General features: G+C 39.9%; 1 protein-coding gene across 10 annotated transcripts in view; it reads right to left on the minus strand.

The window, feature by feature from the left end:
• The window catches only part of Usf3 (upstream transcription factor family member 3), a 50,266-nt gene extending 43,177 nt beyond the window's left edge, over window positions 1–7,089 (minus strand). For 6 of the 10 annotated variants that reach the window (XM_074073166.1, XM_020181956.2, XM_020181960.2 and 3 more), the window contains exon 1: window positions 6,818–7,089. The gene's annotated coding sequence lies outside the window, so the exon portion shown is untranslated. Of the gene's footprint in view, window positions 1–4,530; window positions 4,610–6,620; window positions 6,701–6,817 lie in introns of those variants that run through there. The other 4 variants (XM_074073162.1, XM_074073161.1, XM_074073163.1 and 1 more) reach the window with 2 other exon arrangements.
• Between the last annotated feature and the right edge of the window lie 9,337 nt (window positions 7,090–16,426).

The raw sequence follows: 16,426 nt of genomic DNA on the forward strand, positions 1-16,426 counted from the left end.
CCATTAATACAACTGCTGTCAAGCTTCCATGTATCCTTCACTCCACATCAACCACTGAACTATGGGAATAGCCTTTGATGTCACCTCAAGGCTGACACCTACTATTTGGTTTTGAAATAAGTACTCTTGATCTCAGCACACTCTTTTTAAAACTGGGATAGTATCACCAGCCCCTAAAGGACTATTATGAGTTTACATGATAATACACTCAATGGTTGTAGCAAGCTTCCTAGTACATAGCAGGGGCTCAATGTTGGTTATCTTTCTTCCTTTCCCCCTAACTGAGAAGATGGGGATCATCCAGTATGATTTCCTTAACTGGGCCCTAAGACACCCCTATTTATTTCTATACATCTAATCTGTTACCCCTCCATATCTCCCTAAAACTGTAAAGAGGGACACTATCATTGATTCTTTCCTCATGAGCACTTTATTTTCTTCTTAATCATCTGCCTTTTGCTTCCACAATGAAAAGATTTCCCTCATATTAAACAAGAATGTTCTATCATTCCATTCTATTTTGCTCCACCCGTGAAACTTCTTAGCATTGGCCAATCCCTCCTAAGCCCATAGCAGTATGTCTTCAGATTGCTCCAACCAACCAAAACTTCTTCCCTGGAGGCCAGAGACTATTTTCATCACATCACAGATCTTTTCTCTGTTACAGTGTACTCACAAAAGCATTTGAGGCCTCTGATCTCTCCCTTTCCCTCAAATGCTCTCTTCCAGGCTGTATTCCTTTTTTTCACATATGCATCTTTGTTTGCTAATAAGAACCCTTTTTCTTTCTCATTTGAATTCCAAGTCTCAGTGCTCTCCCTTTTCCTGTTTCTTTTCTCCATAAAAAGTTTCCAATTTTTTCTGTGTATAAACCATTATCTTTTTATAAAGCTACCTTTCAACTTTGATCTTGCTCCAAATCTTTGGCTAGGCAAAACTGTTCAGAACATTTAATTATAAAACAAGTCTGTTTGGAGAGACCTACTTTGAAGTTCTCCATTTTATCAGTGACACCAAAACTTTAACTTAGCTCTAACTTCCCTCAAACCTTCAAATCATTTCACCAAATCCTAGCAATTCATTTTACACTGTTCATTTCTTCCTGTTTATTATAACACCTTAGATTCAGTCCCCTTTTGCACATGTCTGGTTCTTCAGTCTTTTTTGCTCTCAACCTTTTCCCTGTTCTCCAGTGGATTTTAGATCCCATTGTCTTATTAATACTTCTTTCTAATTCATCAAATTCATCATGTTCCTCTCATCCTCCAGAATCTACAGTACAACCAGCCTTCAATATATAAGGGTTCTACATTCATGGATTCAACTAACCTTGGATTGAAAATATTGGGAACTGTATCTATATTGAACATAGGTAGACTTTTCTCCTTGTCATTATTCCCTAAAGAGCACAGTATTAACTAGGTATGGTGGTATATACCTGTAATCCCAGCACTCAGGTTGTTGAGGCAGGAGGATTACAAATTTGAGTACAGCCTTGGCTATACAGTGAGACTCTGTGTCAAAATAAATAAATAAATAAAACAAGCCGGCCACAGGTGGCTCATGCCTACAATCCTAGCTACTCAGAAGGCAGAGATCAGGACTGTAGTTCAAAGCCAGTCTAGGCAAATAGTTCATGAGACCCTATCTCAAAGAAACCCATCACAAAAAAGGGCTGGTGGAGTGTCTCAAGGTGAAGGCTCTGAGTTCAAGCCTCAGTACTACAAACAAACAAACAAACAAAACAAAATAATATTTACTTCCCAAGTAATTGGGATTGCAGGTGTATGTCACCATACCAAGGCTTTGTTATTGAGATAGGATTTTGATAACTTTTTGCCTGGGACTGGTTTTGAACTGAGATCCCCTTATCTCTTCCGCCCAAGTAGCTGGAATTATAGGTGTGCACCAGTATGCACACCTATAACGAGACATGGTTTTGCCCAGACTAACCTCAAATGCACTATCCAATCCCTCTGCCTCCACCTCCCAAAGGCTAAATTTATAGGCATGTGCCACCATGCCTGGCAATTTCTGTTGTTTATAACCAGAGATATTGGTCCTGCAAGTGATGTAGAGGTAAAAGTGGTACCTACCATGGTGGCACCACAAATTTTTGTCTCCTTCTCTGTGACTTTTGCTGTTTTAGAAATTATAGTAGCTAGGGCTGGCAGAGTGGCTCAAGTAGTAGAGTGCCTGCCTAGTAAGCATGAGGCCCTGAGTTCAAACCCCAATGCTGCCAAAAAAAAAGGAAAAAAAAAAAAAGAGAGAGAGAGAAATGATAGTAGCTGATGTGAGAATTTTTTCACCAGGGACCCAATAAAGACTTCATTAACTGCGAAGTAATGCTGTGCAGGGCTCCGCACGCAGCCAGGCAATGAGACACAAAAGAGATTACAGGAGCATATAGGTCAGTCAGGAGAAGGCACATCAGGACAACACCTCTTGGTACTGAGACTAGAGAGAAGTTACGAGTAAACTACTTCTGTCCTACAAAGGCTCAGACCTCTCAGGGATGAAAGTTTGAGAACATCTGTTACCGCTCTTTAACCCCCCACTTTCTATTCCTATCAGTCTACTTGAAGGAACTTAAGCAAGGAATGCTCTCTCATGTCCATGTGTCTATACCTGTTATTTTTAATGGAATGCCCGCATCAATTTTCCAACTGGGAACTCATATTATCCTTTTTGAAACTTTTTCTGATCCTCAGCGGTTAGACTAAATATCCTTCTTCACAGGTCCCAACATTACATAATGAATTAACATAAGTATACTCTATAAACTTAGCTCTTCCCACTAGACCCTAAGCTTCTAAGTACTAGAAATCACATTTTTCATATTTGTGTTGTTCTCAACAATTAGTACACAACAAGAGTGTATTTTATTTTTTTTTTATTTTTTTTTTTTTGGGTTTTGGTTTTTTACTGTATGCAGATGGATGCTCACTGCTTTTCTGCCCTGAGTAAGGTTCTGAGGTAGGTGAAACAGAGACAAGCAGCTTGCACAGTCCTTCAGGAAGCCTCTGAACAAGTTAGAATAGACACACAGTAATCTGTGAATAAGGTTTTCTCTGCTTCCTCCAGGTCCAGGGCCAGTGTCTCGCACTGGGAACATAGGGTGCTAGCTTCTAAACTGCCTTACCCCTGGGACAAGCAAACATGCTACAAGGAGTGTAATAAATGTCTTTTGAAAGAGTATCTACTCTTTCCTAATTTTTCATTATTAATTATGACATCATCGATTTTAGGTATTTTTGTTTAATTTAGCATCTAATGAATACTACAGTAAGTGCCTTAATTATTTGCTGAGAGTGGTGCCCCATCCTCTCAAAAAGTTCCTATGAGCTGAGTTCACCACTTACTATTTCTGTATTCTTTTCAGCACCTAATGACACTGGACACATGGTAAGTACTCAATAAATACTTGATGAACTGAATTAAAAACACAGTATTAGCACATTAATAAGAGTAACTTATCGTGCCTTACCAATCTAATTAAAAGATCTGGGCTTCTGAATAAGTGCAATTGTACCCATATGGAAAATTTAATGAGAAAAAGAAAAATTACCCAATTGGACAGTTAGCAGCTTTTCTCTTAGCAAGAGTTTCACAAATATTTTATGGATAACATGATCACAGCAAAAGACTCAAGATACATGCCTGTGTATGCTGGATACAAAATTATATATTTAAATGGTCTGTCACAATTATAATTACACTCCCTCCCCAATCCTTAAAAAATCTATAACAGAAGTACAAGACATAATATTTAATAGCAAAGTCAACTAATGCCAAATCAACCCATGTTAAAGATGTATTTAGTTTTCTTTGTATAATACATAACATGGCAGTCATTCACACATTCAGCACACATTTATTAAGTGCCTGTTAACGACAAATTCAATGTTAGGCACTGGGACTACAAAGATAAAGAGAACACAGTTCCTGTGGTGGTGGGGTTCTAGTCCTGCCATGCTGCAATGGTATTTAAGAATATCATGTGAGCTGGTGCTGGTGGCTCACACCTGTAATCCTAAATACTCAGCAGGCAAAGATTAGGAGAATCGTAGCTTGAGACCACAGCAAATAGTTTCTGAGACCCTATCTTACAAATACCCAACACCGAAAAGGGCTGAAAGAATGGCTCAAGTGGTAGAGTGCATGCCTAGCAAGCAGGAGGCCTGAATTCAAACCCCAGTACTGCCTCCCTCCCTGAAGAAAAAAAAAAAAAAGAAAAAGAAAAGCCTGGAATACAGCCCTAGCAGTTTGGACTTTGTTCTATACAAAGATAGTTCTCAGCCCTGGAAAGCTTTAAAAAATATGCTGATGGTCAGCCTTTCCTCAATACAAAAGTAATCTCGGAGGGAAATGACACAGTCATTAAAATTTAGGAGAATCACCTTTACACAACGTGATTCTAATCAACAGTTCAGTCTGAGAACCACTGGGCAATGGGTAACTGTGAGAGATAGTTAAGATCCAAGCTTGATTAAAGACCCTGTTTATAAGCAAGAAATCTAAGCTGATTACCTGTTGAAGCTTATCTTCTAAACTGAGTTAAATACTCAGTTTCTTTAATCTTTCTTTCCCCTTGTCGACAGGGTAAACTCTGAAAATAGGAAAACAACCCATCGATTTCTCATACATTATCTGCTCACTAACTGCACAGTCTGTAACTTTAGCATTTTACCTCTGTGATGATCCATAAACAGCTATTTTAGAAAACAACTATTCAAGCCAAGTTATGGAAACAGCCAAGATGCCCCAGCACTGACGAATGGATTAAGAAAATGTGGTATCTATACACAATGGAATTTTATGCAGCCATGAAGAAGAACGAAATGTTATCATTCGCTGGTAAATGGATGGAATTGGAGAACATCATTCTGAGTGAGGTTAGCCTGGCCCAAAAGACCAAAAATCGTATGTTCTCCCTCATATGTGGACATTAGATCAAGGGCAAACACAACAAGGGGATTGGACTATGAGCACATGATAAAAGCGAGAGCACACAAGGAAGGGGTGAGGATAGGTAAGACACCTAAAAAACTAGCTAGCATTTGTTGCCCTTAACGCAGAGAAACTTAAGCAGACACCTTAAAGCAACTGAGGCCAATAGGAAAAGGGGAACAGGTACTAGAGAAAAGGTTAGATCAAAAAGAATTAACCTAGAAGGTAACACCCACGCACAGGAAATCAATGTGAGTCAATGCCCTGTATAGCTATCCTTATCTCAACCAGCAAAAACCCTTGTTCCTTCCTATTATTGCTTATACTCTCTCTACAACAAAATTAGAAATAAGGGCAAAATAGTTTCTGTTGGGTATTGGGGCAGGGAGAGGGAGGGGGCGGAGTGGGTGGTAAGGGAGGGGATGGGGGCAGGGGGGAGAAATGAACCAAGCCTTGTATGCACATATGAATAATAAAAGAAAAATGAAAGAAAAAAAAAAAAAAGAAAACAACTATTCAATTCGAAGCTGCTTTTCATCCCCACAGTTCAGTGTTTTTGCCTTAGAGAATGCTGCATCCATGTTCAGATTCTGCAAAACTTCTCTTAAACACCAAGAGAATCTAATACTGATTTATACAAAAAAAAAAAAAAAAACCATATTGCTTAGAGTAGAGCAAAATGTGATGTTAAGTATTCATTCTTGTAGTACCTGGAAACGCTACACTACTCTTTGTGCAATAGCTACATGTATTTTACTTATTTTTTAACAAATACTTGCAGAATACTTTACAAATAAAGGAAAACACAAGCATCCCACACAGCAACTCTGAACCACATTAAACAAGAGTCCTGTGGGGGAGGGAGAAAGTCATCAAAGTGATTGAGAATATGACAGCCTGTTGATCCTTCAAAAGCAAGTCTGTTTGCTTAGTGCAAACTCGGGGATACCTTTCAAGAGCCAATTACTCACCATAAGGTTCACTCAAGAAATCTGAACGTTTGTTTATAAGTAAGCAACTATCTTTGTTACCTGCAAAGTTGGCCAAATGTCTTGTTTGTGTGCGGTGTTAGGTCCCTATACGTACTTAAAGGTAAAAAATGTTATCTGAATATTATTTAGGACTTGGCAGGTAGATTTATGTAGTCTCTAATTTCCAGATTAAGTTAATAAAGGCAAAGGCCCACGTCTCAAAGTAAAGGGGTGAAGTGGAGTGGAAGAGTGAGTAGGGCAGAACTCAATAATCAAATTATTAAACTTGAACAAGAGCCAGAAACCTCATGTTTCTTCAGGAAATATGGAAGTAGATTATAGGAGTTTGCTATTCGCTTGAAAGATTCCTATTCAGATAGCAAAAAGATGGATTTCTCAAAAGAAAAACGCAAGCCTAACTCTCCGACACAGGGGTGAGAGATAAAAGCAAGCTGCTTGAGTTTGACGAGCGGGTCGGAAGGAAAGTCAGAGGCCACGGACAGAGGTGACGGGGACACGAAAGGTGGAGGGGGCAGGCACAGGCCATCCGGTGCGGACCTGGCTGCCCGGCTCTTTATGCACCCGAGACCGCATGGGGCCTCGCTCGTCCCGCGCGCATCGGGGGGGGGCTGGGCAAACGCCCCACGGGCCTGGCACCAGGGGGCGCGGGGAGGTCGGGGAGAAGAGGGGTGCACACACCGCTTAGCGCTCACACAGGGTCAGGCTCCGCACTCAGGGATCCCCAGGAAGGAGGCACACTTTGCCTAGCTCTCGCCTCCCGGAGCAAGGAGGGGGTGGGTGGAGCTGAGCCCGGAGCCGCCCCCCGGAGCCGCCCCCGCAGCCCCGGCCCCCGCCCCCCGCCCCGGCTGTCAGCGCCCCCTCCCGCAGCCACTTACCCGCCAACTGCGCGCTCTCGGCCGCGAGGGTGGCGGCGGCGGGGACCCCCGCCTGGGTCATGATCCCAGACGGGGAAAGCAGGGGTATGTGACCGCCCGGACGAATCTCCCCGTCCGCAGCCGCTGCCTGCTCCTCCGGGGCTGGGGGAGCGCGGGCCCAAGCCCTCCTCTCCCCCCGCCCCCGCTGCCTCTTCTTGCGGCCACCGCAGCCGCAGCGAGCCCTAGCCCTCAAGGCCGGAGACCCGGCGGCAGAGCGGCCTCAACTTTCCCAGCCCCCCTCCCCCCGCCCCTCCCCGCCCCTCCCGCGGCCACTGCTCGGCACGCGAACAGCCTACCCTGGGTGCGCCGTGGCCCCGCCCCTGCCCCTCATCATACCAGTCCGGTGTTAGGGAGGCTTCCGTAAGACCCAATCAGAATCGGAGACGCCGTTGTGTTAGGCTAGAGGGCGGGAAGAGGCGGAGAGAAAACCTAGGAGGGAGCGGGCCTGGGGCTGCCCAATGAGGAGGGCCGGACGGGGAGGGGGGCCGGAGGTGTGCAAGTTGGGTTGAAAGAACAGGAAATATTCTTAAAGGTAGAGTGACAGGCAGGAAGGAAAGCCAGTAGGTAAATGGGAAAGAGGTGGGCCTGGTTCCTTAAAGGGGACGCCTTGAGAACCTAGAAAAGAAGATGTTTTCAGAAACTTCTTTTGTATCCTCCTCTCTGTTCTGCTTTTCACGTTTTTCAGTGGGAGTTTGGAAGTCGAAAAAGTAAAGAGGAAGCGGCACAGGAGGCTTTCGGAATTAGACCGCGCTTCTGAGCCTGGAAGGGCGGAAGGCGGGAGGTCCGCTCGGTCAGAAGACGTGGTGGAGAAAGGACGTCTTGGCTTCCCTTTCACTGGAAGATGGTTGTCCAACTGGTGCTGCTCGAGTTCGTGCGCTGTGGACTGGTCGTCCTTTATTTGTAACAAAGCATGATTCCTGCGAACTGGAGATGGCCTTGTTCAGAAATGCCCTGGGGTGTTCCCAGCAGAGGGAAGGGAGCGTGTGGTGTTGGGGGATGGGGTTTGGAACTCTAAACTCGGATTACTAGAGCCCTGTACGCTGGAGGCGTAGGGCCGCGAGTCTTAGAATGGAATCCCGTGGGCCCTCTTAACCCCGAGGTGGGTTTAGAGCCCTGGAACTGGGGTCACAGCTACCTTTTCCTAGTTTCGCTCTGCTTCTCCACCCCTCCCACCCCGAAAAAGGTGCCCTCCACCTAGTGGTGGTGAAAGATTGCCAAGCTCTTCCTCAACCACATATCCATGTAACTTCCAGAAGGTGCATACATAGAAGAGGGGGAATTAACTTGAGCCTGTGTACAGAGAAAGCAGAAATTGCCATTGAGAAATGGGGTAAAGGCCAACAGTAGCTCCCATCTTACACTCGTGCGCGTTTTGAAAAGCTATGATGAAGCAGGTCTTTAAGGTTGCTTTAGAACTATAGCAATTAATAAGCAGTCTGAAATTTAAAAAAATTCTTCCCACCTAGGCAAATGAAGTTTTAATTAGCCTTAGAATGCACTTAACACTCCCAAATCCAAGCTGCAGATGAGACCCTACGAATCAAAACCATAACCAGTAATACTAATACCACCACTTGAAATTGTATAATACTAATATGTTCAACTATAAGAAATGATTTCTACTGTTGTAAGAATATAGGCATTTGGGTTAATACACATCAAACCTAAGGTATACATAATTTCCTAAACTACAGTGCATCAATTTTAAAATTGAACCAAACAAGTAGTTATGATGATCCATAAAACAATTTAAGAGTTCTGTGAATCCCTGTTTAAAAATAGACATTAATAACATTCTGTCATGGTTCGGAAGTGGAAAATAATTGCAATTTGTTTGATAAAGATCAGAATATTAGCTTTTTAATTTACTCTTCATGTTGTAAGTGAAGAGTAAAATCCCAGCCAGGGATCTATCTGTTCATTAGCTTTGCCCATTTAACACTGGTTTACTGCACTAGATATGAGATGATTGACAACATATAACCACACTACAGCTGTTTTCAGGCTAGGTGTTAGGCACTTACAGTGCCTATATGGTGATAAAATACAGTGGCCAAGAGAACTCTGTCTCTAGGTCAAGTCCACTTTTAGACAGAATCTGATCTTCAGTGTTGCTCAAAGATTATTTGCATGCTTTACAAGCTCTTCCTTGCACCCCCCAGTCTCATTTGTGACCTGTTTTCCAGCCTCCAGAGTGCTGGAACTACAGGTGTATATCACCATCATGCCTGGCTCCTTTTCATTTTCTCAACACTGTTGTTCAGACAGTATCGCTAAGTCCAATTTATCAACTATTTTTATGGCATTGTATGTAAGAAATCTCTAACAGGTTGTGTAGATGTTTTAGCTTTATGTTTTCCTTTATATCTAAGGAGCATTTATTAATTTTTCTTGCAGTAGGTCTCACTGTGTTGCCCAAGCTGGTCTCAGACTCTGTGGGTTCAAGCAGTCTTCCTATCTCAGCTACTCAAGTAACTGGGAGTACACAGGCATGTGCTATCATTCCTGGCCATGGTGCATTTTAAATTAATTTTTGTATCGTGTGGAGGTATGGGTCAAAGTTCATACTTTTGTATTGGGAAATCTGATTTGTCCAACACTAATTGTTGACGGGACTATCCTTTCTCCACTAAACTGCACTTGTACCTTGTACAAAACTCAGATGACCCTGAAAGTGCAGATGCAGACTGTTCTGTAGGACTGATCATTTATCTATGTCAACATCATTATCTTTTTGCAGCTTTGTAAGTCATGAAGTACTGTAAGTTTTTCAGTTTTCTTCTTTTGAAAACAGTTTAAACTGCTTTAGGTCCCTTGCATTTCCATATAGACTGAATCTTACCAAGTTAAAAAGAGAAAAGCTTGCTAAAATTTTGACTAGGATCTATAATTTGAGGAGAGGTGACAACTCAATATTAAATCTTCAGTTCTATGAACATATTGTCTCTCTCCACTTGAGTCTGTACTTTCCCCAGCAATGTGTTAGCTTTCTGTGTACATCTTGCATATATTTCAAGTATATCCCTAAATAGGTTTTTTTTTGGGGGGGTGGCACTGGCATTTGAACTTGGGGTCTCACGCTTCCTAAGCAGTCTTACTGCTTGAGCCACTCTACCAGCCCTAAATACTTCGTATTTTCTGTATTATAAATGTTATTTTTTGGGGGGGCTGGGGATCAAATCTGGGACCTTGCTGGGTTCTGTAACTCATCCCTTAAATGTTTTTATTTTTGGTGCTGGAGATTGAACACAGGTCTTTGCACATGGTAGGCAAACGCTCTACCACTGAGCTAAATCCACAACCCTGTTTTTATTTCAATTTCTAATTTTTGCTGGTGAGAACACAATTGATATTTGTGAACCTGCTGCATTTATTAATTTCAATAATAAAGATATCTTAGCATCTTTAAAAAAATTGTTATCTGCAAATACTGTTTTTACTTCTTTCTTCCCAACTCCCTGCTTTTTTTCTCATTGGCTTAGGGCATCTAATACAAAGAGCAGTGACAGCAGTTATCCTTGTCATCTTTCCAACGGTAAGGGTAAAGGATTCATCTCTCACCAGTATGATACAGTAGCTGTAAGCTTGTATAGATAGCCTTTTCATGTTAAGTTCCTTTTTATTCCTCTATTTTTTTTATAAATGTGTTGAATTCATTGTCCAGTACTTTTTCCTACATATATTTAGATAATTTTTTAAGGTTAATATGAATTACACAAATTGACGTTTCAATCATTAAATCAGACTTTCACTCCTAGAACTAATCCTATTTGATCATGACACATCTTTTCAATATATTAGTGGATTTCATTTGCTAAGTTTCTTAAGGATTTGTCTGTCTTTATATTCATGAGGAATCTTGGTTTATAATTTTCTTGTAATGTCTTTGTCTACTTTTGATACCAGTAATGTTCTCATAAAATGGGTTGGGCAATACTCCATTTTCTTGGATATCTAAAATTGGTATTATTTCTTCATTTGATAAAATTCACTATTTAGGCATGAATTTTTGTGGGAAAGAATTTAACTACAAATTCAGTTTCCTACATTTTGTATACATATGTTCACTGTTTCTTTTGAAAACTTACTTATTGAAATAATTCACTTACAACTCAATATTCCATTGAATGGACATTGCGCATTTTCTGTATCCTCATCTGTTGAAGGACATTTGTATTGTTTTATGGAGGGATGGGACTGGGGTTTGAACTCAGGGCTTTGCAGTATCAAAGCAAGCACTCTACCGCTTGAGCCACACCTTCATTTGCTCTGGTTACTTTGGTGATGGGGTCTTGTAAACTATATATATGGACTGGCCTCCAACCGTCATCGCAGCCTCCTCCTAAGTTACAGCACCTGCTTGTTTCTACTCTAAGTAATCCTGCAACAAATATCAATGTACTTTTTTTTGTTACTTTCACAGGCATATATTCCAAGGAGTGAAGTTCTACCATGAATCTAACGTTTGCTAGCCTTTCAAGTAACCTTAGTAATTTGTCCTCCCAAAAAATTTGCTTCATCTAAATTCATCCGAGTTGTTCATAGTATTTTATCATGTATTCTGTAGTAATGTCTCTTCTTTCTGATATTGTCGATTTGTGTCTATTTTTTTGGCCCATCTATCATTTTTTTCAAAATGGCTTTTGCTTGATTTTTCTATTGTTATAAATTTATTGCATTCTATTTCTTTCCTTCTCCCACTTCCCTTAAGGGCTCTCCTTTTTCCAGTTTATGTAAACCGAGCTCCTTTCTTTCACATATGCATTAATTATCTTGTATTTCTGTAGTTACACCACACAGCTTCTGATACAGCATTCCTATTTCCTAATTTCTTGACTGACATAACAATAAGCTGAACACTTGTATATACAAGTTGAAGAATTTGGAAAAGTTCCAAAAAGAATTTGGGAAAGAATTGGGAAACCATCACCACAATGTCATAAAATATTCATCACTTCCCAGTTTACTTCCACCCCGTTTATTATCTTGTGACAAGAATGCTTACCTAAGACATGGCAAACTTTTAAATACATATAGTACTGTTAGCTACAGGCAATGCTGTGCAATAGCATCACAGTGCCCAACCCAGTTAATGTGTAATATATGCATCCAGCACAAGCAGTGGAGTTAGACCAGGCAGGATAAAAATAAAATTCACATAAGACAAGAATCCTGTTGTTAACTACTTATTTATTGGAACTCCACTTACATTACTAATTTCCTTTGTGAACCCTCATTGTATTTTATTTATTTATGCATGTGGTACTTGAACTCAGGGGCCTTCACCTTGAGTCACTCTGCCAGCCCCATTTTTGTGAAGAGTTTTTCTAGATAGGGTCTCACGAACTATTTGCCTGAGCAAATATTTGCCACAATCCTTCTGCGATCTGTGCCTCCTGAGTAGTTAGGATTACAGGCATGAGCCACCGGCTGTGAACCCTATTATCAAAGTATCTCAATGCTTTCCTTATATATAAGGTCTTAAAGCATGAAGTAAATTTTAGTTCTTAATAAAAAAAATTTGAGCTTAAGGCACACATTTATAATTTATTTAAATCTCTTACTGCCTAAAAATCTGATTGCTATTGCTTGTAGCCCAGATCCAACACTTTGAAAATTATATGTGCAATTACCATATTATCTTTTCCCTAGTATTTCCTGTTTCAATTACTTTGGTCCTAGAGTATTTTTTTATTTGCTAATCAGTTACCTGTTAAGGGACATACCTCTTTCTTGTGACCTATCTCTATAGAGATAATTCTCTAAACACATTTATTTTCAATGATCTAACCTTAATTCTAACTTTCCTGGTGGGTATGCATGTTGTAATATGCTGTCTCTTCATCTTCTGTAAATTCACTCAATACATCTTCCTTTGTAAGCTCCAAAGGAACCTTGTACTTTGTATAAAGTACAAAGATATAAAGCACAGTTTTTACTGAAGAACTCCTTTGTGATCAGTGTAAATGGCTGTTAACTGGTGAAAAGAATGCTCCTGGTATGTTTTCATCTTTTAGTTCCTGTACTGAAATAACACTGTCAAGTTTTTCAGTTCCTCATCCACTCAGCTGTTTAAAAAAAATAAAATTTTCCCTCTTCACTCTAATTGTACTTATGTTCCTATTGGTTATTCAGACAGCAAAGGATTTAACCTTTCAAAACTCAGGCAAACTGTTTTGTAACCTGAGTGGATAAAGAGATTTAAAAAGATTATTCCTTTTGTGTACTGAGTCAAACTAAAAAATTTCTCCAAAATTTTGTAAAATTATGCCACCCACCTCAATACAGTACCTGACAAATGAAAACAATGTAATGTTTCCTAGCAGTATTAGGCATCACCAGAGCAGATCCAGTCCCCCCCTTTTTTTGGGAGGGGGGCAACTGGGGTTTGAATTCAGGACTTCCCACTTGCAAAGCAGATGCTCTACCACTTGAGCCATACCTCCAGTCCATTTTGCTCTGGTTGTTTTGGAGATGGGGTCTCGTGAACCGTTTCTCAGGGATGGCCTTAAACTGTTAAGGGGAAGCTAGTAGGTACTGAGTAGTGGTATTAGTTGCACTTATAGGTATTACGTGTTTTAACTAATAAGACAGCATGAAGTCACTTGCACAGGCTAAGTGTAAACAGAGCTCATGGAGATTTGCTTATACAGAACATAAATTGAATAAAGTTCCTAATAAGTTATATTCCTACAGTTGACTACATCAGGAAGATACATTACCAGAAACCAAACTTATGAAGAAAGAGGTTGTGTGTATGTGTGTGCGCGTGCAGGGGGGGAGTGTGGGGGTTTGAACTCAGGGCCTCACACTTACAAGGCAGGCACCATTACCATTTGAGTCACTATGCCAGATCATTTTTGTGTTTGGTATTTTTGAGATAGGGTCTCATGAACTATTTCCTGGGCTAGCCTATAACTGTAATCCTCCTGATTTCTGCCTTCTGAGTACCTATGATTATAGGCAGGAGGCACCAGCAACCTGCAGCAGCTGTTTACTTTTTGGATAGATAGATAAAGGTATGTATATTTGCAATATGCTCTTCAACAGATTAAACTGTGTTATATGGGAGGTCACTCACTCATTTGTCTGACTTGATCTACTGCTAAAATATCACCAGATTTGAGCTAGTCTGCTATTTCTAAATTGTAGCTTGAGGGAGGCAGTGTAGAATGGGTAAGCTACAAGTCTAGGGAAACAAATTATGTACAATGGTGTCAAACTTTTACAATACATAGCTTCTCGGGTATAAATTCTGAACTTACACCTTTTCCATTCCCTTTCATACTCAGTCCTTTTATAGGAATTAAGGCTTTTTTGTTTATATTTGAGCTAATGTTAAATGTTAAAAACAGGTCACTGTAGGGAATATTTCTCTCCAAGTCCCTCCCAAAGCTAAAGGACAATCAAGATTCATGGAGGACTTGTTTTTCACTTTAGTAGAGAGACACCTTCACTTAGGCATGAATTCTACTTAAAATACAATTTTACTTACTTTTTAAAGTTCCATAGACCTTATCTGCCTTGGTCACTACTGTATTTCCAGAACTTAACAGTTACTCAATACATTTGTACAAAAAATTTTAAGTGAAACACATGTAGTACCTGACAGTTTTACAATGCTTCAGGGTAGAAGACTGATAGTGATAGTGACAAGTAGCGTTGAAGATTGTTCAGATCTTTACAATAAAGGACTTTCGATATTGCCAGTATGGTATCTCAAAGATTAGCTAACTAGATAAGCTCCAAAGAAATAAAAACCTTTTAATCAGATATCCTGTTAAAGCTACAGCCATTTAACACAAGCTTTCATTTACTTAGCTCCTTCATGAGCTCAGACATCTTAAGTTTTTGAGGACGGTAAAATAAACAAGGAGCATATAAGTCAATGTTCAGAAACACCAAAATATTCTATCCAATAGTTCATCTTCCCAAATTAGATTTAGGTTTTCATCACAAATTAATTTTTAAAAAGCCATTATTTTTTCAAGATTTAAATTCCTAAACTGTGTAAATAGCAACTGCTTCACATTAACCCTCTCCTCCCACTTATTGCTGGATAAAATTTGATTCTGGAGGATTAAGGCCTCTGTGGAAAGCCAGATGCTACCAGCTAAGTCAGGCAGACCTATGGCGACACCCACATAGTGAGGAACTGAGGCCATGTGAGCAAACAAAAGTTGTTCTCCAGCTCCAATGAAGCCTTCAAGATGATGCAGTCATGGCTGCCAACTAAGACAATGGATAATGATCATCCATTGTTTCTTCAGCAGAATAAGCAAACTCCTAATTAAAACTATTTTGTCTAGAAGTATTAAGCATATGGAATTAATTTCACTAAAGACATTTTTGGGAGGATGGGGTGAAAGGAGGGTCGATGCTAGGGATCAAACCTAGAATCTTGAGCAGGCACTCTATCACTGAGCTACATATCTCCAATCCCTAAGGAAAATCTTTAAAATTAATTTTTTTTTTGGTATTAGAAGACAAACAAGCACAAAGCAATTCTCAAACTCACTGAACTACTAAACTCACTACAAAAAAGAAAAATATCTGAATATCCTTTATACTCAATACATATTACTAATTAGGCAACTGCAGCCTAAAGTGACAGGCATTTTAAACAATTACACTGATAATAAAGCAGGACATCTCCTTGGATCTGTTTTTCTCTCACTGTGATTAAACTACAGATACTGGGCAGTATTTTGATTAAGTTCCAAAAGATCTGATTAGGGTGCCTCAATTACACCTAGACTGTTCTCATGAGTCTTAAACTAGATCTTAAAGTAGTATGAAAGTAAGTAAAACAGTATGGCAACAGTACAAAATGACTACGTATAATTATAGACTGCAGAATTCGGCACAATGCAGGGTTTCCTTTGACATTTATAGACATCACAGATCACTAGCAGAACATCACATAGTTTATTTCAGATGTAACAGCAATGTTAAATTGACAAATTTAATTCTTAACTGCACCAAGTAAACTTAGCCATTTAAGTATTTTTCCCTCCAAAAAACTGAGGGAGCTTTTGTTTTCTACCACCATACACCACGGTTTCCCAATAGTTCTCTGGAGGACTTTCAATTGATGAGTAAACTGCTTTGGAGATACTTCAGAACTCATTTCCCCAAATGAAAACTAATCTGGGCAAGTTACATATTGCACAGATTTCTCTACAGATTCTTTTAGAACCTAAATGCAAATACCATATAGTATAATTTTAACCTATTTGCCCCAAATAAAAACTATCTGTCCTGAAAAATATGATGGATATATCCTGTGATCTTCCAGTTAATAGAGCTGTTTTACCTCAAAGGTATTTTTATCATTCAAAAATAACCAACTCAACTAATTGCTTAACTCATAGGTATATGAACTGGTGCCTAGCTTCTACCTCTTCCACATCTTCCTCCTCTGTAAGTGGATGGAATTATTTAATACAACTTTGATGTAGGACAATTAGTCCATTATACATACTGAGAATTTAGGTTAAGTCATTGACTGGTGTGGAAAAAGAAACTAATGATAGGAAGCCTATGTACTCAATTCAAACTTAATATTTT

The sequence above is a fragment of the Castor canadensis genome, chromosome 5, assembly GCF_047511655.1.
Source record: "Castor canadensis chromosome 5, mCasCan1.hap1v2, whole genome shotgun sequence".
Taxonomy (NCBI): Eukaryota; Metazoa; Chordata; class Mammalia; order Rodentia; family Castoridae; genus Castor; species Castor canadensis.